At 41.2% G+C, this 23,897-nt stretch overlaps 1 protein-coding gene across 12 annotated transcripts in view; it reads right to left on the bottom strand.

The window, feature by feature from the left end:
* Positions 1-23,897, bottom strand: part of TTC29 (tetratricopeptide repeat domain 29) — a 279,336-nt gene that overhangs the window by 181,048 nt on the left and 74,391 nt on the right. For 2 of the 12 annotated variants that reach the window (XM_074588981.1, XM_074588980.1), the window contains exons 2-3: positions 11,220-11,401; positions 5,570-5,857 (exon numbers count right to left, since the gene is read on the bottom strand). The exons of the other annotated variants lie outside the window; for them this stretch is intronic. The gene's annotated coding sequence lies outside the window, so the exon portion shown is untranslated. The remainder of the gene's footprint in view (positions 1-5,569; positions 5,858-11,219; positions 11,402-23,897) is intronic. 12 annotated transcript variants of the gene reach the window in all.

The following is a 23,897-nucleotide window of genomic DNA, read 5'->3' as shown; positions in this document are numbered from 1 at the left end:
GTTGGTACATTACAGGTGTAAATGAAGCAAAATATTATGTCTTTTATGAGATTTAAAAGCTGCAGGCCAATTTCTATAAGATTTTGGATTCACTCTAAAACTGTTAATCAGCAGTGTTAATTCTGAAAACAGAACTTAGACTTTTTTAAGCTTTTAAGCAAATCAAAATAATAATACTGATTTATATGCATCTTTCTTGCATGTCTTGGGCAGATACTACTTCTGAGCCTTATTTAGTGCTTCAAATGTATGCATGACATTTCAGAACTGACCTTTTAGCTGAAAGATCAAGCTAAACACACATATCCAAGACAGCGTGGCATAGTGACCGGTTTAGGACTGGATAAACCAAGGATTATTAAGTGCTGCCAAAATTTTCTGGAGAGTATAAAGAAAAATTCAGCTCTTCCTTAACCTTAAAATCATCTCTATCCCTTCCACAAAACAAGAGAGCTTTCCCAAGTAATTGTGTCCCAGTTTTCTAGGGCTTGTGGGGATTGCTGATACGTAGTAAGCTCACTGCAGCTTGTAGGACAAAAGGAACTGGCCACCTCTTAGAAGATCGGTCCCTGTTTCACTGTACAAAAGAAGAGAAATTGGTTGCAGGTAGAACACTGAGATGTGAAAAGCAAGTTTTAGAATCTTTGTCTTAACGTGAATATGTCCAAAAGCGACACCCAAGCTCTTGTCATGGTGATTTCAGGAATGGTGATAACACTTCATAAACGCTGTCTGCGTTCTGCAGCCTTAGTTTCCCTGCAGTTACCATCTCTACTGTCTTTTGAAACAATCTCCAAGGCTTTTTTGCATAACTCATTTGCATGGTTGCTGGTCCAATATGTTACCCGCTACCTGTGTGTGTTTCCCCAGTATCTTAGATCGTGAACGATTACTTGCTGAACAGGGCTTCACAGGTTGTTGATCACAGTGTGCAAATGTTTACAATCAGGGAGGGCATACAAATAGAAAGAACTGCCACAATTTCTTAAGTGAAATTTAAGTGACTTCTGGAATCAGATCAAGCACATTTTCCTCTATGAACGTGATGCAGCAATAAGCATCTCCCCCACCCCGCCAACTGCAGAGAAGCTAATTGTATTTTCCATTTTATATTACATTTCAGGGAGCATATAGCGACTAAATGTCTTTCATAGTTTGCGCTATGTGTTTATCTCGTGTTAAACTAACAGAGAGTAAGAGTCCATCAGCTATGTGGCTGCTCCGGCAAAAGTGTCAGGGTAAGCAAAGGAAACCTTCACTTTCCCCCAATCAAACTTACATTTTTGCAGACGTGTCCCCCCAGACCATAGGTTTGCCACCAAACTTTGTATGCCAGTCTTGGCCGTTTCCATTCTCAGTTCACATTCATGCAGCAGAATTATTTAGACAAGCTCCAATTTCCCCAATTTGGGTAGGGAGGGAAAAGTATATGGTGCTGCCGGGCAGAAGATTATATCTTCGTTTTGGTGGAGGTTTCAGGCTCTGTAGAGAGCTGTGGTTGTGGCTGTCACTCTCTGCCACACTCGGAGGCTTTTTTTATTGTCCCTGTCAGTTAGCAGCCCAAGGTTACTGCCAGCTCTCTGTCAGTGCTTTGATTTTTGTCAGCTATGGCCAGGTCCTTTTAGTTATCTGCTATCTTTTCAGCTTTGTTCAGCCTGAGCTCTACTTGTCTACTAATTAGCTCTTTGGAGATTTCCCTTTTAAAACTCACTATCACAGAGGACAGGAACCGTTCAAAAGTTTTGTGCTTCATAGAAATTCCATATTCATCCACATCCCATACAGCCATCTTTTTAAAATTAAAAGTGGCAGGTCAGGCCAATTTAAGGTATATAAGCAGCACAGCCTGTAAAAAGATACCTTTAGGTTCTTGATCAGGTATGTAGATGAATGACAGGAAAAGAAAAAAGGTTTCCACTGAAAGGACCAAGGTGTACAAATAAAAAAGAAACTATCATTCTGTGTAACATATTCTCATTTTCTTTATCTTCTGGTGTGCAAATATTGTGCTAGCTGAATATAAAAGTAGCGCAACTTTAGGGTACAAAAAAAAAACCACACTGTAACAACATCAAGAGTGGTCTTACATCAAGGAGGGCCCTGAGGATGTCTTTGTTGTCAACTTCAGAAGAAAAGAGAGGAACAGAAGAGGAAACTGGCAGAAGGAATAGATGCCAAAGAGAACTCAAAGGATTAGGTCCGGGTGAGGTGATCGGTATTCGAAAACAGTCTGCCTTCTGGCTCTGATCTAAGGGAATAGGCTGGCAGCAAAGCCAGAGGGCATAACAGCACAAACACACCTTCAGCACACTGCTGGAGGCTTGCCTCAGTGCCTTAAAAATTGTGGTAGCAATTAGAAATAAAGGTATATAGGAGCAATAGGCAAAAGTGCTCTATTTATGAATAAAAGTCCTCTTTTTACATAATACTCAGTCTACTTGTATCTTTTTTTCCTTCTTTTTTGCCACTTAGTACGTTTTTCTCGTGGTATCTCATCGATGCTGTAAGTTGCGCCTACATTGCACTTACATAGTGTTAATGCCTGGAAGATGAAAGTAAAAACCTTTGAATATATTAATGCTATAACACAGATGTCTTACTTTTTATACTCTTTTTTTAGAAATATGGTGTGGTTAATAATGATGCAGATTGTGCTGGATGGATGAGCAGATGAAACAGGGGAATACAGATTAAATAAAAATTTCTTCAAAGCTTACGTTTGCTTCATAATTTAACTTCTGTACTTGTCATGATAGTAGTAGCTAGGTGCAACCATGCATAATCACATTGTTCTAAAATATCCTGGTGAAACAGAACAAACCTCATCTAAACAGCACTGCCACACTTGTTCAGATAACCCTGAAAAAAAAGTAATTAGGAAGTGTCAGCTCGGCTCCGTGCTTGATGATAATTACAAATCTAGAGTTACACTAGAAAGTACACAAACAGTTTTACAGTTGAGGACCAAACATTTCTTACTGAAGGCAAGGCTGCAAGGAGACCGTGGAATAATCTGTCCAGACCTCCTTTTGTGACACAATCATCTCATGCAATTTGTCCCTGGTGTCTTGTTTTTCTGCTCTCGTATTTGTCTTACGCATTGGACGCCGGAAAGAAATACAGATTTGGCAGCTTTTGCTTCGCTAATGGGAAAGCTCCTGTCTCAGGTGGCTGCTAACCCGGCTGATGTTTGGCCAGCATGTGGGAACTCCGACTCCTCCGAGCACTCGCGCTTCTTTCCCAGAGCTGTTCTCGTCCTTCAGAGCTCAGGTTTTCAATGACCCGGGTATTACAAGGAGTTACTAGTATAGAGGATCTTATTTTTCAACTCGCCGTGCCCGTGGGCTGCTTTGCTCCTGATGTCAGGCCAGACTGACAGAACGATGAACATTTAGTTGTTTCTTGTTGTTTACATCTTTGGAGGTTTTCAGCCTCTCTTAAAACTGCCTCGTAACTAGTCTGGATGATAGATTTGGAGGCTTTACTCACTTTTCCTATTTCTTACAGGTTGAAAATTTCAGACATATTTTATTACAATATTTTAATTCTGCTGTTCTCAAGGTTGGATATATACCGTAGTCTTTTCCCTGTCGGATTAATCTCAATTAGGGCGTACTATTGGCATAAAAATTACACAGATATTTTAGCCGCACGCATTGAAAGCATTTTGAAGCCACTCCTACTGGTTTTAAGAAAAGTTCTGGCTGGTCATGCTCATTTTCAAATTGATTTGCAATTGTCAGATTGCAAAATTGAACCGGCCAAATCTTGCATTTGAAAAGCCAATTTTCATATTGACTTTCATAATTTGCATTCCATTGGTAACAGCAGACTTGATGCGAAAGCTACCCGGTGTCCTTTTTGGAAAAGCAACAGCCCATACACTTTCTCTTTGGCATCGCATTACTTGTCCCTATTTTCTGAATCTAGCATTTGTACATTAAACAGTTGGTCACTTGCTCCTAGAGGTACATACTGGATACACCAAACTGAAGCAGTTGTGTCTGCGTTACATCTTTGTTCAACTGACACCTTAAATGCTTGGAAGCAATTTAGTTCAGAAAACTTACAGATATTAAGTCTTTTAGTCTCCCTTTCTTCCCTAGGAGGCAATAATGTTCTTTTACAGCAAATTTAATCCATATTGTCTCTCTCGGACACCCATTTTTACTCCGTAGTGTGGAGATTAGGGTAAGTAATTGCTTGTTTAATACAAAATTGCCTGCTTGGGAGACAGTCTGTGCCTTTGCCAGCCAACTCAGATATTCTTTCCTCAATTGCAGGCATCTGTTATTGAGCTCATCTCGCTACCGTCTTGTACAAATGAACTGCTCTATGCAAATGTATTTTGTCAGCTTTTTCACCAGCTGTCATGCTGCTTACCCACCTCAAGGATTGTGTCTCTTCACTGAGTTTTTCCACTTGCTTATACTGAAAGCATTTAATGCAGCACTTGAATCATTTCATCTAGTTCTAGTACTACATGTCTGACAGACATTACAGTCCTTGAAGTACCTCTCGGTAATCTTCTAATAGCTTTGTTCCAAGGTGCATATTTTGCTTTGACTGATTTTATTTCTCCTTCTGTGTTTATTTTATGGATTGTTTGTCCTATTATAATAACTGAGGCAACGCATACCCTGCAGTTGAGCAGCGATTCAGACGGTCAAAAACAGGCTGAGGATTCATACAATATTGCAGTTACCAGTGCATCTGCAGCATGTTTGGGAATTTTCTGAGAAATGCCTCGTTGGCTGGGCACCGGCGGATTGGCTGCACTGGAGAGTAACACAAAGAAGAGGGGGCCCCAAAAGAAATAGTCGCTAGAAGCACATTACCATCATCATCAAAACAATCAGTTCATGCTGAAACCTGCTCCTAGGAAAGAACACCAACAGCGAGGGAAGTTCTAGAGAGAACCTTATATCTCTGGCCTTAATGATTTAAAAAGGTACCTCCTCTCTTCCAAAAATCTCTTACTACTATCTTGAGACTGTCTAAACATCAAGACTAGGAAAAGCAAGACTACAACAGAAATTTAATTGACTGAAACTGGTGTCAGAAATTAGGTTTAACAAGTGGACAAAACAATGATGGGTGCACTGTGCTGCTCCTTTCCCATTTCCATCTTACCCTCCCTAAGCACAGAGAACAGCAGCTCCTGAGGATACCCCGTGTGTTGTGGCTATAGGAAGAACTACAGGCCTGTACCCCTCAGTCGAGGTTCATGAATTCCGTGAGTTCAGCAGAATCACACCTTTTGTTGAAATAAAATGCTTCTAACTCTCTTGGCCATAAAGAAAAATTCCAGAATATGATCTAAGTAAATGAAATCACTGACACCTGCCTAAGTTTGCAGAGAACTGTGTTAATATTTGTGCGTGAGAAAAACTGATTTATTAATCTCATTGCCGTTTTAAATGGCAAGCAAACCCCATCCCAGGAGGAGGAGAACCGAAATAGCCCTCAAGAGGAGAGGAGACTCAAACTACTACTCCTGTTACTCCTAAAGAACAAGGCCACTCTTTTAGGGGAGAGGAGGTCTCTGGTTATTGCTCCAAAAGCTCACCTTCACCCTGAATGTGTGCGTACTGAGGGCCACAGGGTCGGGCAGGAAAGAGAGCCACGTTGCAGAGCTGGAATGGGGGCCTTTCCCATGTCACAAGACAGGTATGGCTCCATCTTGCCTTACGCCATCCTTGTTACTGTGAAGGCAACAGCACCAGAGCCCAGGTACCAACCCATTGGAGTTCCCTAGAGAAGGGCAGATGGAAGCCGTGCCAAGGAGACGATGCTTTCTGTTGCAGTCACTTACTTGAGTGAAATGGCAACATTTTTTTATGGGCATGAAACCCACCTTTGAAAAAAAAAAAAAAGGTTAATTTAAAATATGAAGCAAAACACATCACTATTAATGTGTTTCTTTTCCTCTGCAGGCAAACATCTATTTTGCTGCAGAAGCCAGCAGAAAAAACAGCAAAACTCCCATAGGTAAAATTTCATGTTGTTGTTCTACCAGCCATATTTGAAGTGCAATACGGGCCATTTACTGGGGATGGGAATAGCCCTCTAGGGGAAGGAAAGGCAGACAGGATCATGTTAACACCAAACTCGCTTTCTTCCCAAGAACTTAATTAAAGAGAACTGACAGTATTTCTTCAGGGCTTTAACAAATACTGAAATCCCTAAAATCCATTTTTGAGGGATGTAACTATTAACATCCTTACTTTACAGAGAGGCAAAACCAAGACAGACTTTTTCACTAAATATTTGTTAGTGGTTTTCATTTTAGATTCCTTGCATTTTGGATGTCCAAGTCTATATTTCCTCCTGCTCCTCCTCCTTCATCTAAAAGATGCCGAGCTCCCACAACTTCAGCTAAGAACAATTGTGTCAACACTCAGCGTCAGAGAAAATTAAACTCAAATGATTTCAGGTGGAAGCCCAAGTGTTAAAAGTTTCAGTGCAAGAAACTGGACTCTCAGCACCTTACCCAGGTCTTTGAGTTTTGATTTCCTCTAGCTCAGCACTCCTGCACCAGAAATTCACAGTGCTGCCGCCACGTATCTATGTGAGCGCAAGAAATCTTTTATAGAAAAGGCCAAAGGCCAAACAGCCGCTGCATAAATACTTTGAAAGTCAGTCTCTGAAGCAATGAATGGTTATGGGGACATCTACAGTCTTTCAAATAGACAACAGCCTACTTTGCTCATTCTCTGAACTTATCAAGCATGGATCACTCCAAACTGAAATTCTGCAGCCATGGCTAGCGCTTTGATGAACCCAGGGTTAACACTCCCTGCAGTCAGGATCAGCATGCAGTAACGTTATGATTTGGCTTCAGCCTCTTTTCATCCTATTGCAGACTTCATAGACATCCAACACAATGGCTGTTGCATTACTCTCTTGGAAATAAGGAAATACAATGCTACAGAAGTCTCATCTTCCTCCTCTCATGCTTGGTTTCACACATTTTTGCTCTATACCAAATCATTTTTATGTCCTTTTTTTCTCTCTAAAAATTAATATTTTATTTTTTCAAAGAGTGAAGCTGCTCTGCAAGGTTGTGGAGAGAAGGCACAGCAGGAGTTTAGGAAGCTTGGGAGTTTTCCACGTCACCATTTTTTTCCTGGCTGTGAGTGCAGCAAAATAATTAAGATCCTTGTAATTAATAAAATATGAAATCTGCGTAACTTCTGACTCTGTACACGCAACGATATGTTAAAAATGGTGATTCACCTGGTTTGTACTGCAAAGATGAAGTGACATGCTTTTTTGAGCAGTTAAAAGAAGGCCCTCAGTAAATAAAGTATATATACTTGACTGGGTTTTTTATTTCCTAAGTCGTCCAAACCTCATTCACATGGCACGATTTTGCCTTGGCTGGTTTGGTAAATAAGGAAGGGAGCCTCTCTGTATTTTTGGAATAGCAGCAAAATTTAAAAAGCTTTAACAGTGGCCTTGAGTAGCCCCTGTGTCAGACTAAATGGTACAACATAACTTGAAGCCGAGGTCCCCACATTTTTTTCCTTCGAGACCTGCTTTAAAAGTCATTTGTGCCGTAATGTTTACAGAAAGCCCCAAAGGTAACGGTAAGGTTACTGGGGACTTGCAGTTACATTTAGCAGTTGTCTACATCTGCACACGGGTGCTCCACAGATTTTATTGTCCCATGCACCATTAGCAAGTTTGTTGATGGTACCAAACTAGGAGGTGCTATTGGCTCTTGAGGGACAAGAGGCCTTGCAGAGGGATCTAGACAGATTGGAGCACTGGGATGAAATTTAGCAGGTCAGAGCAGCCCTGCAGAAAGGGATCTGGGGGTGCTGGTCGACAGCAGGCTCAACATGGCCCTGGCAGCCAAGAGGGCAAAGCCCATCCCGGGGTGCATCAAACACAGTATAACCAGCCAGTCAGGGTGATTATCCCACTTGCATTCAGTGTTGGTGCCACCTCACCATAGAGTACAGCGTGCAGTTCTGGGCCCCACAATTCAAGAAGGATGTTAAGGTCCTTGAATGTTTCCAGAGGAGGGCAACAAAGCTGGTGAACGGACTGGAAGGAATGCCCTACGAGGAGCGGCTGAGGACTTTGGGCTTGTCTAGTTTGGAGAAAAGGAAGCTGAGGGGTGACCTCATTGCTCTCTACAGCTTCCTGAGGAGGGGAAGTGGAGAGGGAGGTGCTGATCTCTCCCTGGGATCCAGTGACAGGACATGTGGGAATGGTTCAAAGCTCTGCCAGGGAAGGTTTAAACTGGACATTAGGAAGCATTTCTTTACTGAGAGGGCGGTCAAACACTGGAACAGGCTTCCTAGAGAGGTGGTCAATGCCCCAAGTCTGTCACTGTTGAAGAGGCACTTGGACAATGTCCCTAGTAACATGCTTTAACTTTTGGTCAGCCCTGAAGTGGTCAGGCGGTTGGACTAGATGATCAATGTAGGTCCCTTCCACCTGAAATAGTCTAGTCTAGTCTAATCTAAGTCTAGTCTAATCTATCCTTGCCATCTTGGTCTCTTCTCCTTTCTGTATTTTATGTCTTGTTTCACAGATCCCAGTAAAGTTGGGGAGAAGCCCAACTCTTCCAGCAGGGCCCAGTGATCTCGTAAGGATTTTGCTTGAGCAGCGAAGTCCACCTCTGTCAAAGTGTAAGATACAACATAAACCTCCTCAATGCTGTTGCTCTCTCTCTTTTACTCCAGCAATGCAGAAACCATTAAAATAAAGGCAAATATTTGTAATGAAACTCCTGTGCCTGTGGTATTTGTAATACCAATTTGTAATACTAATTTGATATTAGAACTTCTAGTTGCAGTGCTAGTTTTCTGTTTTAAGTCTTCTAGCAATGCTTGTGTCTTATAGAAGATCCAGCAGGTCTCTAACGAATACTTCCCCATTTTATAACAACTGAACTATAGTTTAACTTTTGTCCTGACAGGATAAAAATCCTAGTGATATCTGGCAAAGCCAGGGAGGATCATATAGATGGCTACAGATGGTTATACAGAAGGGTTTGAATTCCAGAGAAAATGAAGAGAGGAAAACAAGGAAACAGGAGATAATCCCAAACTAAACGCGAATAATCAATGGAAGTTGCTAGGAGAGAAAAGAAAGGGGAAAGTGAACAAGCGAAACATAAGAACATCCATCCGCTTTAATTTAGGCATGTTATACACATTATACTATTGCTCTAAAAAAGAATGAGCTTGTTCTCAGTCCCGCGGGGCTGGTGCGTTTGCCTGTCAGCTTGCCGTAGGGGAGCAGAAGGGCTGCGGGTGGTCAGGGCTGTTGCCAGTAGGTGACGGCGTTCCACCTCCAACCTCTGCGTGTGCCGTGTGAAGAAACACCCCGAGCCTGACATGTACCACTTAGGTGACATTTTACACCCTGACACACAAGCGGCCGCAAAAAAAACATTTACACCATTCTGAAAGTCATTCTTATTCCAGGAACGACAAACTAATTGTCAGTGGTGTTCTGCATGGCAGCAGACAGCAGAGAGTAATATGTTCTTCTAATATTTCTAGGAAAAATGTGCCAAGCCCTCACGATACAGAGCACAACGAGTTGTTGCAACAGCCTGCAGATGAGAACGGAATGGGAAGGGATCTCCAAAACGCAGGGCTGAAAAGTATTGCATCACAACCAGAGGTGTCATTTGAGATGTGCACAATAAACCGCCAATCACTAGAGTCAACACTCTGCAAACTCCCATTTGAGTAGGCAATCAATCAACTACCTTCTGGCAATCACCGAATATTGTAAGGCCAGTAAGACTCGGGGTCACCACAATTATTACATAGCCAGGCATTACCTTCAGCTCACGTGCAGAAACCAACCTGACACAACAACTCGTTGTTGTTAGAAATATATTGATTATGGACCATCTCTAGAACTGAGCCATAGCAAGACATTTTTTTGGTTCCTGGGCAGGTGGGTCGTCCAGACATTTCCCCTCTTGCCTCATCCCTGAGCGGATCTGCATCACAGCCTTCTGCCAGCACAGGTGTGTCAGGGAGCAGTGTGGTGAGGTGCAAGCTTTGACTAAAGCAGGTGAGGCTTTGGCAGCAGAGGTCATTTGTGTAGTCACAATCTATTCTAACAAAAATCTGCTTTTCCAGCCAGGAATACAGTACTATAAAACAAAGGGGTGATTTTTGGTTTGGTTTGGTTTTTTTTTCATAGTTTTGTAGAAATTGAATCCTTACTTTGAATACTTTCAATGTAGCCTTGATTTTTTTCCTAGCATAGAAGCAGCCTGGAAGAGAGTATGAGGAAGCAGCTCCTTTTTTTTGGTGTGCGTTCCTTCTGTACAAAGCACCCCTTGTGCTATTCTGAGCTGCCCTGAAGGAGGCAATTCCCACTGCCGAAACCTAATCAGCAAGTTGAGGAGCTCTCAGCGTGGAGGGTAGGCAAGCACCCGAGTTAGGCACCCCTCTGATGAATGGACCATTTGACCTGTAGTCATTTAAAGCACTTCTGTACTTCAAAATCTCTTTCGCCCAGCTGTTGTCACATGCTAGCGAGCCTTGTATACGCATTAGTGCACTCCTGGAGAAGAGGAACACGTCTACATTGACAAACACTAGACACCACAGTCCAACGTCATGCGGTGCTTCCCTTTCCAAATCCCAGAACACATATACAGGTGCAGTGTCCAAAGCCACATTTTCGGGATCTCGTTATGATTTATTCCCAGCTTTGTGAAGGACTGCAGATTTTTAATGGCACTAGAAATACTCAATTTCCTACTGTGTTCGTGATTTAATCTACCTACCTCCTGCTTCCAGACCAACAGATAAATGGGATGTAATACGCTCAGCCTAACACTAATTCAGAATTAAACACTGTCCATTGTATTGTTCTACCAGAGGACTTTTACATGCATTTTATAAGAGGAAGAGGACATACCTTTTCTGGCAATTAGAAAAGCATGCAGGGATTTACATGTATGGGCACATCAGATAATTAACCCCTTCAGGAGTAGGAAAGTCGGGCATAATCAAACTATGCATAGTTTTACCAATGTTCAAGGAATATACAAACTAATAATCAACACGACATTTCATTGTTCTTGTACCAAGTCTCAGTAGTTCTTTAATCCTCACCCTACTCAGGAAGAAAGGGATTTTTGAAAGAGGAAAGAGTCAAATTGTTTTCCAAATTAGTAAGAAAGAGAACCCAAACACTTTCAAAATAATCTAGAAAATGGATCACCTTACATGGATTCCATCTGCATGTCCTTCTGGTGACACAGGTGTATCTTCCTGGGCACAACAGCAACGTGCTCAAGAAAGTAGAGGAGCTCTCATGACTCAAATTCATAGAATACAGAGACTTCATATCTTCCATAATCAGTTCTGGTGGATTACAACTTTACAAGCATTTTTGTCTCCCAAACAATCTAGTGGAATATGAGAAGGGTGAAAAGTATAATTAATACCAAGTAGGATATGTAAAAACGCAACTTCCCCGTGCCAGAGAAGCAATGAGTTTCCACCTGGTCCCTTTTGGGCTAAGCTGTTTGATCAGCTTCCCTCAGTCTCTGTGGATGTCCTTATACGAGTCTAATTGAAGGACCCCTGTTCTCTTTTTATTTTTGCTCTATGAAAAATGCATTGGAGATGTCTTATAATGAACTTTGATATGGTGAAATGATAATAATGTCCTAATTATATATAAAAATGTAATTACACTTGCTACTATTATAGAAAAACTCCCTTTATAATGAAGTGTTATGTTAGAAAAAAAGATTTCATTATAGGCGGATTCCTTTACTTGTTAATTTGGCCTGTGATTCATCGCTTTAATATTAAAAAAAAAATTCTCTCTAAGTTACTTTTGATGTTTCTCATTTATGGTTCATTTCTCTGCTCTGGCACCTTAAGATGCCAAAAATTACAAACTTATTTAAGATATACTTAAAAATGCACTAGTTCTTTAAAAGGAAGATGGGAAAAAAGGAGTAAGAGTCATTTTTCTGGTAAAAATACTTTCTAATGGAACACGGAACCAGGTTAAATACCAGGGCTGTGTTCTCACTGACCAATTGCCTTGCTATTAAAACTTTTTTCCTCAACATATTATTAAAGAAATGTAGTATCAATTACCTAAAATTGCTAATGAAAGGAAGGACAGCATTAAAAATAGGCCATTTAGAAAGAACAGTTTAATGAAAGAAGCATCCAGACACTTCTGAAAGTTGCAATAAAGTGACAGTCCTGAGCAAAATCTGAACAACAAAAAAAAAAAAAAAGAAAAAAGAGGAGCAAGAATGAACATAAAGTGGCCTCAGATCTAATATATCAAAACTGATATGAGTTCAGAATAGGAATATTTTCCCTCTTGTACCATGAAAAAAAGTACTTCAAGTGTTTTTATGAGCCAGCAAGTTTCCCTCTGCATTATACCGTAGCTTGCAGCTAATACCCTGTTTAAAAGCCAGAGAGGGAAGGTGATGGTAAGGCAGTGATTTGCTAATAATTGAAAAAGATAACAGTAATTTTTTGGAACAGGAAATAGCATTTCCCAGCCCAAACCATAAAATGGTTATGAGGTGATAGAATGTCTAACCAATTCCACTAAACTACACGGTCACTGTAAAGAGACATCTCCTAAGATCTTTTAAATTGAAAAAAAAGGATTTTTAATAAAGCATACATCCCAGCCTAGATCATATTTCCAAGTACAGAGCTTTGGTTTCCTTTTGCATGGAAATCCCCTGCCCCGTCCATTCTCTCTTTCCTCCTCATTGTTCTATTCAAGGTGGCCTCTCTAAAGAGGATCTTCCCCACCAGCCAACAGCTCTCGGGTCTCCAGTGCTCGGTAATGGATCTGCCCTGTTACAGTGCATTAGAGAAGTAAACAAAGTATGAGGAAGAGGTCCGTACACCTGAAAGCTTCTCTGTATTTTCAAACTGTACCAGAGACCTAATGGAAGATGCTACTTTTTCCTACAAGCCTTGCCCCGTTTCTGTCTTTAGACCATCACAGCTGTAACACCACTGATGACAATATTTATTTATCTATGGATAGAGCTGATGTTTGCTGTATGATGCTTACACTGCATCATGCTCTCCACTCTTGCTCCCTTGCCAGATACTTGTGTGAAAATAGCTTTCTGCTCTCTTCATCGTTCACATCCGTATATGCTTTCTAGCCTGCGTGTAAAGATAGAAAGATCCGAAGGCCCATCTGTGTGGGCTCAGTAGTGTCCTGCATGTTTTCCTCATTTTGCACTCCTGTAAAGCTGCTCAAGGCAGGGCCCTCAATCCTGTGAAGGTTCTCACAGACAACATCTAGGTATCAAGAATTTTTGACCATATAATTTTCCTTATCTGAATAAAGAGATATCCAGGAGCGCTTACTGTTAAATATGAAAAAAAAAAAAAAGTTAATTTGAACATAAATATTCTAACTTAATTGAGACTGCATCTACCTGGTTTTATCTGCATTGGTCAGGAATTCTGAATGTTATTTTCCTGGCCCACAATATAGGCAGTGTCTATTAAAGTCATATCCAGTTACCTGTATCTTGTGGTCGGGTCTGACATTTTGTTCTTGGGCACTGTATAGCCTAGATCTGGCTAGTCCAAATAATTAGGACAAAATTTCAGTATTTTATCCTTTATTATATATTTTATACTTTAGAAGTTCTTCAAGCTGTTTCACCCTGCCACATTTGAGGAGCTCCCATCAAAAAAAAGGATACTGGGAAAAGCTCCAATAAAAAGACATTCTTGCCCTAAGTGAAGTTAGTGTGGAACAGGCAGTTGTTAAAACAATATCCCTGGGGATGGGACCACTCTGTGCAACACCACTATCTCACATTCCAAAGGATGCTGTACCACACTGTTATGCTGTTGTATCACTAGACTATTCTTTCCTAGTTAGAAAATTGACATTTTAAAAATTATTCCCACATGCAACCTGAAAGAATATATTATATAGAAAAAGAAAAGCATTCTGATAGATACTAAGCATGAGTGGTTGGTGTAGATTCAGATGTATGATATTGCACTTCTGTCTATAAGGCATAATAAGTCCTGATCATGATACAAGAATATTTAGCTCCTCTAGAGCATCCTTTCAAAACATCCTTCTGATGAGTTCTTACAGCAGCCCCGTGTAACACACTTAGCGATTCATTTCTTCAAAGTCAGCAAGTCGGATTCTCATCTTCTTGTGCATTTAAGCTTATATAATTCATTCCATGAAAATAACTTAAACGAGACCCTACATCTGGAAGCCTGACAGAGGAAAGGACGTGTCCATGGCCATAGAACAAGTCGGCTGTAGGACCAGAAAGAGATGGACAACATCAGCAGGGTGGACTGTCCTTCCAGCTGGACTGTCCTTCCAGTGGACTGAACCTAACGGTTCCTTTTCCTGTTAAAAAACCCCAAACCTGTTAGTCAACCTACTTGCAAAATCAGCGCAAGCATTTGCATGTCTGATGGCCTAAGTTTTGAGGATATTTCTGGTTTTGCAGTTGGAGGGTCTAGATGTACAATTAAAGAAAAATGAGATCAGCTTGAGAGGTGGTACTGAATAGATGCATTCCTAATCTATTGCATTTTATAGCACTATTCTCTCTTCAGAGGGAAAAAAAAAATAAAATCAGCAGGGATGCGAGGAAGGGCAGAAGAGAGACTTAGAACACAGAGCGACAGATGCAGTCTGCATTAGAGCAGCAAGCGTTGCCGGCGGAGATGCAATCTCAGGCACTACCACAATGCAGAATTCCCCCCAGTTTTCTTCTCCTTCCTTAAAGAGGCACTCACATAAGTAACTGCAGATGAAGCAAAACTGGTTTTATAGGGGAAAGCTAGTCACAATTTTAATCACAGAAAATGTCTGAATTAATAAAAAGGCATACTTCATTCTGTTCCCTCTCAGCACCGCGACAAGTGTGTTGGGGTTCCTCTGATGTTTTGATAGAGATGAGATTTTTGGAGTGTTATTTCTGATCATATTCAAGTTATTGGAAAATGAGGGCTTTATTTTCTGCTTGGTTAAAAACGCAGTGAAACACATTAAGATGTGGGGTTTTTTCAGCCTTAATTACGTCCCGGCTACTCCTGGCTATGCAATTTCTGATTCCGAACAGCTACCCAGTGGTGGGGGGAGGCCTCTCTGCCAGCTGTGCTTACTTCCAGACCCTTCCAGCATCTGCCTCGACATACTTGCCCCGTAGCTGCACTGATGGGGCCTCGGCAGGTCTGCTAGGCCAATGGCTATAAAGATCAGATCAACGGACATTTAAAACTAATTTACTGATAGTACTTCTAGCATTCAGAGATGCTAATGTTGACGTACAAGGCAAGTATTTCTTCTGTTAGCAAAGTCTCACATAGCAGAGCAATCACAGTGATTTTTGACAGAAAGCACACCTTTGAAGGCTTTAAGATCCTTGCAGCCTTTAAAAATTTCATTCTAAGCTAGCCAGTTGCAAGATATTTCAAAAGCTTAAGCTTCCCATGATCAAAGGCGCTCTTGAATAACACTATTATGTTCTCCTCCTTAAATCCTGTCTACTTGGCAGTGTTGGTGAGGAATTCGGCAATTGATTGCTTCTACTGGTGAAGCATATTGAAACATGCAAACTGCATGCATATAACTCCTCAACAGTGCCACATATTCTGTTGACATCTCAGGATCTGACAACACAGAGCAATATTTTGAGAAAAGCAGCTTGCTGTTTATCCCACCATTTAATTTAGAAAGCAGAAAAGTGATCAATGTTTAGCAATACTATTGTAGGCAAGACAAACACGTAGTTGCCACTTTGTAAGTCACATACTTTGAAAGTAACATCTATTTGAAAATAACATAGGGGATCAAATTTTCAGTCTCTGACTTAAAAATTTCCTACCCCACTTTGCTTGCTGTCTTGTCTGCAAAGGCAGGGTGTATTCAGACCCCTGTTTGCAGGTGCCAGGTCCTGGACCGTATCTTCTCATTAGTGTATACAAAGATAAGTTGTGCATTATGAAAACCAGATGTCCATTCTCGTTTCTCACGTACCCAGTTTTGCCAGTAATGAATGCTGTTAGCGATGAGTTTGTGATAGACCACGCAGGTCCTCACCTATATTTTATCCATATGCATACTTAGCATAAAGTAAAAACATTCAGTGGGACGACTCAACTGTACAACTTGTGCCAACAGAGAGTCTTCCATCTCAGGAAGGCTGGTCCAAGGCTGTAATCACTAGGTGCTTTTAGTTCAGAGAGTCTCCTCTGGGGGGCACTTCTCTCTCACTGTCAGAATATCTCGGGCAGGAAATCTTTGCCTTGGTCTCCCACGCTTTTATTTGATATATATTATTTTATCTATCTTTTTTATAACACAGTTAAACATGACTAAATGTGCAATTCGTCCCTGGAACCTACATGATTATTCACCCTTGCCATTATGAAAAACACAACTTCTCTTCTTGCCAGGAGGGGAGAAAGAGGGTGGCACAAAAAAAATCGGTGTATTGCAGCCTACTGCTGGGCTATGATTCCTACCTGTGGGCTCCAGTTTGAGGAACAGTGAGAACAGGGAGGCAGGAGCTGTTTCCACTAAGAAAATAAGCTACTGGGAAAGCTACTCAACTCGTTTTCCTACACAGGTCTGTCACCTACTGCTACCTATTTGTATTATTTTATAGTCTAGGCCCTGATCTTGGCTTTTAATTCCTTGGTTTCTTCCAATGTAAAATCAATAATTTTAAAATTTCATCTGTGGTCACCCCAAAAGATTTGAATCAGACCCCCTGCATGCAAAATGAACATAATACATGAACATACGTATTATCATTTGCTAGTATCCACAAGTTTTACAGCTATCTACGTAATCCAAATACATATCTGGGACTTTTTTTACACGTATCTATTCATTAGAAGTTTTGACATTTTTAATCTTTATCTTATCTGAAGTCATACTGGGCAACATGCACCATTTTTGGAAGTACCAGCAATCTCCACCAGCAAAATGGAGAAAGAAACATTTAGGACCCTCTGGCAGGCCGATGCTCTGCCATTTCAAGTTTATCCCAGAACTAATTTGTATGAAAGTGCAATATGGGATGTAAGTCTGTTCTTTAACAGTTTGGAAAGCATATGGAAGGGCAAGTTCAGATGAGACAAACATCCCAGTTCAGCCATTAAGACTTCTCTTCATTTACCAACACGGGCGGCTTCTTACACTACTACAGGTATGATCATGTTCATCCTTGAAATCATCCCTATACTTTTGTGCATACAGCAAAACCACTCACTAGAGGGAAAGACTGCATAATCTAGGATCATCTACCTCTTTGCTTTTCCTCACCACAAAACATTAAGCACTGGCCTAAGCCTCTTGTAGCCAACAAATTAGAATCTATGAGGAAATGCTAATGGGTTATCTTCTGACAATCAGGATAAACATATTTTTAAGCTGCAGAAGAAATTATTACTCTCTAGCAATAACGTCTGACCAGCAACCGATCTACCATAAACCAAGGTTTTGTCTAAGCAAGAAAAATAATACTTCAATATAAGCTCATATTGCTTCTACCCTGAATACAAAGAGCAGCAATTCCGCGTAGCAGAAGCAAGTGTATTTTGGGGGAAGCAGAAAGGGTAATACTTGCCTCAGTGTTGCAATGACAGCTGCATATATGGCAGTAAGGACAACAGAGAAGCACTGCTAACGCTGATGTCCCCATTCAGGGAGAGATGCTGAGCAAGTCAGGGAAACCAGTGCTGTAACTGTTAAAGAGCTGGAGATGAGACAGACTCAATCAGTGGGACTGAGCGCACCCTCAGCAAGTCTGCCGATGACACCAAGGTGTGTGGTACGGTCGACGTGCTGGAGGGAAGGGATGCCATCCAGAGGGACCTGGACAGGCTTGAGAGGTGGCCTGTGCAAACCTCATGAAATTCAATAAGGCCAAGTGCAAGGTCCTGCATGTGGGCCAAGGCAATCCCAACCACAAATACAGGCTGGGTGGAGAATGGAGTGAGAGCAGCCCTGAGGAGAAGGACTTGGGGTTGTTGGTTGATGAGAAGCTCAATATGAGCCAGCAATATGCACTCGCAGCCCAGAGAGCCAACTGCATCCTGGGCTGCATCAAAAGAAGCATGGCCTGCAGGTCGAGGGAGGTGATTCTGCCCCTCCACTGTGCTCTGGTGAGATCCCACCTGGAGTACTGTGTCCAGCTCTGGAGCCCCCAACATCAGAAGGGCATAGACCTGTTGGAGTGGGTCCAGAGGAGGGCCATGAAGATGATCAGAGGGCTGGAGCACCTCTCTATGAAGACAAGCTGAGAGAGTTGGGATTGTTCAACTGGGAGAAGGGAAGGCGTCAGGGAGATCTTATAGCGGCCTTCCAGTACTTCAAGGGGGCCTACGGAAAAGATAAGGAGGGACTCTTTATCAGGGAGTGTAGTGACAGGATGAGGGCTAATGGTTTTAAATGGAAAGAGGGGAGATTTAGATTATATATTAGGAAGAAACTCTTTACTGTGAGAGTGGTGAGGCACAGGAACAGGTTGCCCAGAGAAGTTGTGGATGTCCCATCCCTGGAGGTGTTCAAGGCCAGGCTGGATGGGGCTTTGAGCAGCCTGGTCTAGTGGGAGGTGTCCCTGCCCAGGGCAGGGGGGTTGGAACCAGATGATCTTTAAGGTCCCTTCCAACCCGAAGCATTCTATAATTCTATAAGTATTTGCCAGCTGTGACTGGATCAGTTGTGCTGAAGATGCCTATTTATTCACCATCTCAAAAGAGAGGTGGGGACAACAGAGCCTTGCCACAATCTCTAGCTGTTTTGGCAAATTTACTTTTGCAGAGTAGATTTCTCTCATCTCCCTATATCATTTATGATGCATGGAGAGTTATTTCTGCAACAGCTGCAGCTGAGCAGTGGAAAAGAGAATCTAAAAGAATGATACAATTGATGCAAACAGAAATAAACTACTACAGCCACAATACAAAAGAGTGTCCTAGGCAAAGGAAAGAAGAGTGCATATCTTTCCCAGATAGCTGTTAGTTCTACTTGAAATAAACCCCACATACACTCATGCTACAAAGAAATCAGAAGATATTTTCTATCCTACTGACCTTCTCAAAAAAACCCAAACAATACCTGGGGAAAAACTACAGTTTGCAGTTTTAAATTCCTGGGGTTTCTTTAAAGAGTGATTTCATGCACACATCACTTCCAGCTGGTCCAGTAAGGACCAGCCACCACTGAACAACCAGTATAGATTGCTAAAATGTTCTAACAACACAAACAAGAGAAAAAAGCATAAAGTCTGTGGAGGTGTGCGGGCAACTTCAATTAGCTCAGTAAGGGAGCCCAGGTCATTTTCCAAGTCCTGACAAACGCAAAGACTATCAATGCATACAGATGATCAAAAACTTGGAAGGCTGTTAGCAGAAGCTCAACAGTGCAGCAGGGAAAGTCACACACACTCGTGGCTCTTTCAAATAAAGCTTTTTGCTCAGTGCTGGGAAGTCACAAGACACTTTCACTCACTGTGGCATGAAGAAGCACCGTCTTCATAGCAACATTAATGAATCTGCTGTGATTTTAAGTTCCTCAGTATAGAGAATCACTTGCTTTATGGACAGTCTACTAAATTTGGAATTATTAAAACTGTTCACAGAGTGAAGCCTAGTCAGCTTCATTAAGTGCAACAAAATAGCCTGTGAAGTTTGCAAAGAAGTCAGGGAGGTGAGAGATAACGTAACTGTTTGCCAGCTGGGAAAATCATGCAAACGAGAAACATCTCATAATAGAATATTACTTTATCATTCCAAAATAAATGAGAAATTATATATTCGGGGAAGAAAAATATCTTAAATCAAAAAAATGGGGAATGAATGGGAAGGTTCTGTTAAGGTTGCATCTTGAAAGAGAAGCCACAGCAACAATCACCAGGATATGTACAGCTAACAAAGGAGCTCCTGCATTTCCTCATAGAGCTGCAGTGTTCAAGTAGGGCAAACTGCTGTTGTCGGTAGTAAACCAAGTCAATAAAGTAAACCAAGTCAATAAACCCTGCATAGAAACTTTGCAAACTTTTGAAGGGTTATTCATTGCCAATGGATATTCAATTGAAATTATTTCAGTTGAAGAGTATTCATTTGCAAATGATGATTTAACATCCATGATGAAGGCAGGAATTGAGGAGGGTCCCAAACACACACTAATCACAAAACCAAAATCCTTTTTAGGAAGTATTAATAGAGAATTCTAGTTGCAAGTAATCTTTTGGAGTTTTCACAGAGCTCTTTTTTTCTTGTCGCAAATAAAACTATCAATACACCTGTAATAAACTGGAATGTCAATTATTTTTAGCCAGAGAAGTGTCATAAAAGACAGGCATTCTGCTCCAGGAGCTGTACAAAGCGCAGACTGAGTCACTGCACAGCAATGTGTAGCAAACAGCAATATTTAGCTAAAGTACTGATCCTGCCATTTTTAAAATTCACTTGATTTTGTGTACCGCCGCCAACTTCTTGTTCAGAATTACGGCAGCTTCAGTCCTAGTCTTTGGGGAATATCTGAGAGACATTTCGGTGTCTGATTCTTCAAGTAGCTCATTAGGGTGATGAAAAGCCACATGACGAAGGGGCAGTGCCACGCTTGAAGAGCTAGGGGTTCCTCTTGTCTTGAATTATTAACAAGTCAATATTTAGTGGACTGCTCCCGCCTGCCTGCCTACAGCAGGTGGTACCCCACTGCCTTTCACTTGGAAAGCATCTGCTTGCTCTGCGCCTCCCCAGAGCTTGCTATAGTCATTTGTTCGATTTAAGACAGACACTGTCATTATTCCGTGCAGCACTTCACAGAAATACTTCCTACTAAATGCTTGAACCATCTGAGCAGCACTAGGCAGGCTGCAGGCTTCATTAATAATGCATCCCTGCTTATCAATAGATTTAGACAACTGGTATTTAGAAGCTTCTTCAGAAGGAGTGGGTTTTTTTCACACCAGTTAGCTTCATTCTGTCAGTTCCTTGATGTAGACATTACATCCAACTGAGTTCTGAAAGGCAGAGGTGCTAAAACTGTATTTGAGCTGCTCCCTTGCTTTGGAGCACCATTTGACTGATGTAACTCTTAAGATCAGCCCCTCTGTTGCATTATTCTTTGCTGGTTCCAGGGTTTGGGGGGAGGGGTGGTTACTTTTACATTAAAACAGAAATTTGGCTTTATCTTACTTAAAATATCTGGAAGCACTGGCATTCTCAACAAATTCAGCTTCCACTAAATGTTCTCTGGACTCATCTCACAAATGAGGGAAGAAGATTCTGTATTAGTGACCTTGTGATTTGCAGAGGAGCGGCAACCACTTTTGGCAAAGCATTCAGAATGCTAAAACCAGTTAAAAATATCAGACTGCTGCCCGGGTCAAACAGCAGTGTGGACAAAGTAGCTATTGCCCAATTTAATATAAGGGCAGGGAAAAACAAAGATATAATTCCATTTTGGGAAAAAAAAAGAAAAAAAAAAAGCAGCCTTGAATAGCTGTGTCATGCTTATAGGGAAGAAATGCTTGGATCCGTTTTGGTTGTGCTAGTAAGCCTGCCTTCTGGATCAGGTTTCCCCTCCGCCTGCCCCTCGGTGAATCCCACAGTCTTCAGGTGGATTTCTGCAGCGCAGTTTTCTTCTTGGGCTGCTTCTATTTGCTATTCCCAAACCTTTTTTTTTTTTTTTTTTCTTTAATCAAGCACGCGAGCAAAGGGTTAGAAAAGATATGTACAGATCTTACCTAGCTTGTCACCCTTACTAAAAGTTTAGAGAAGTCTCTCTCAGCCCTGTTACCTCGTCCCTGCATGAGAAGAAGCCGCTCTTTGCTGCAGTTTCTGCCCATCCATCTCTAGAGATACTCATCTCTAGCTGATGTGAACAAGCCGCTCAGCAACCTCACATTTTTTGGTAGAACTGAAATCCTTCAGCGGTTTCATATCCCCTTTGTTCCTGGCTCACACAAGGAAGCCAGGCTACACAGTTTTCTTTCTTTCATTTGTTTGCTAGTTGCTTGACGTAATTCCTTGATCCTTCATGATAGGAAATTTTGTAAGGTTTTGTGGGTTTTTTTTGTTTGTTTTTGTTTTTTTTTTTTCCTTCAACTACAGGAATTAATTAAATGAGAAGACTTTAGCAGAAAGTATGGAAATATTAACGCACAATGGCATTGGACAAAGTTTGCTGTCGGGCTAATTGCAGACTGCTTTTAGTATAGATTGGTTTCAGTGTAGAATTGCTGGTTGCTAATGAAATAATTACATACCACTTTTTTTTTCTTAGCCAGTAAGAGTCACTGTGCATACACAGATTAATCACACACACACATTAGATTTAATACCTCTTGGACCTATCAGAGATAATGTGTACATCAAGGAAAACTCTGTGTGAGCAGCTATCCAATCTGCTCTCCAAGGCATACTTCATTTAAATGCCCTGGTTTCTGGCAAATCGAGGGCCCAACCCTGGACCCATCGAGTCGAGAAATACTCAACCAGCACCAGAAGAACTGGATGCTGTTTGTACAACGTAGTTTGTGAATAAACAAACACTTATTAAATTGTTGACACTGGCACACATACACAGTCTCAGCATTTGCTGAAGTTCATGGGAAGCTGAAGTTTGTCCAAAAAGGGCAGAATTTGGCTGTAATGAATAGGATGACATTCACGCTATAAACAAGGGAAGCTGAGCTGTAGCTGCAGCTGCTGCTGTGCTTACCACAGAAGTGCACCTTTCAAATATCTGTCAAGAATTGAACATGAAACCCAATTCTGCGATGCCTCAAGGACAGAGTTCTGATAGGAGGAATAAAGCTGCAGTTTAAAAAAAATAATATTTTGTTCTAATAGTTTTATGCAGATATATGAGAAACGAAATTATTTCCATCACAACTCTTCTTACTCCTTTGAATTACACAATGGATGAAGCTTTTCATAATGACACTTATTACAGGGGATTGAACATCCATGCTGAAGGGACCTCTTTGGAAGGAGTTTGCATCCTATCCCTGTCCACAGCAACTAGGTCACACATGATTTCTCCAAAGATGTAAGAGCATATTTCAGAAGGACGACTTGTGGATCAAAAGGCAGTTCAATCTCTTTGCCTCTTAATTCCTCAGCCTAGCTAAGAGGTGCCAGTGGTAACTAATTTGCAGCTGTGTCCACCAGTAACTATGCTGTTGTCAAAGCCTTGTTTAATAAATTAAGAATGATTATTTAAGCAAAGGTACTGTAAGGTACAGGGAGTCAACGTATTTATTATGTTCTTCTTTATTAACTTTGAAGGAATAAAATCCCTTATGCCATCATTATATCCCTCTAACAGGGTAAAATTCACCTGTCATGTAGAAAGTAAGCACAAGATCTTCAGCCCTATCTATATAAATCTTGCTACATAGATCTTCACATCGTCAGTGGACAGATAAAATGCAGCAGACAATATACACGTGCAAAAGCCACAAAGGAACAAAGAAGCCGCAGAAAAGCAAGAAATTGCGCATGGGCCTCTGTTTCTGCAGATTCAGTGCCTCTAAACTGTCAGGAAGAGCAGCAGCTCTTCCTGAAGCTGAAGCAGTAGGAACCTAGGAACCAGAGCACTGAGCTTCACACTTTGGCTTGGAGCTGGAGAACACCCTCTAAATCAGCCTGTTCTTCATCAGGACCGTGCGATTTCTCCGTCCCACCACGGAAAATTATTTCACCCTCAGGCTACTCTGATTTTTCGACTGCCACCGAATCAGAATAAAAATTCTAATTTTTTTTACAGACTCTTATTTTCTTGCCTCATGCACAGTTAAAAAAAAAAAAAAAGGAAAGAAACTAATAAAATAAAGCTGGTTTAATAATTTTTAAAGAGATTTTAAATGATACTCACTTTATCAAGGCTGA

This window comes from Larus michahellis, chromosome 5, assembly GCF_964199755.1.
Source record: "Larus michahellis chromosome 5, bLarMic1.1, whole genome shotgun sequence".
NCBI lineage: Eukaryota > Metazoa > Chordata > Aves > Charadriiformes > Laridae > Larus > Larus michahellis.
The sequence above is the reverse complement of the archived record's forward strand: the minus strand, read 5'-3'. Positions and strand labels throughout refer to the sequence as shown.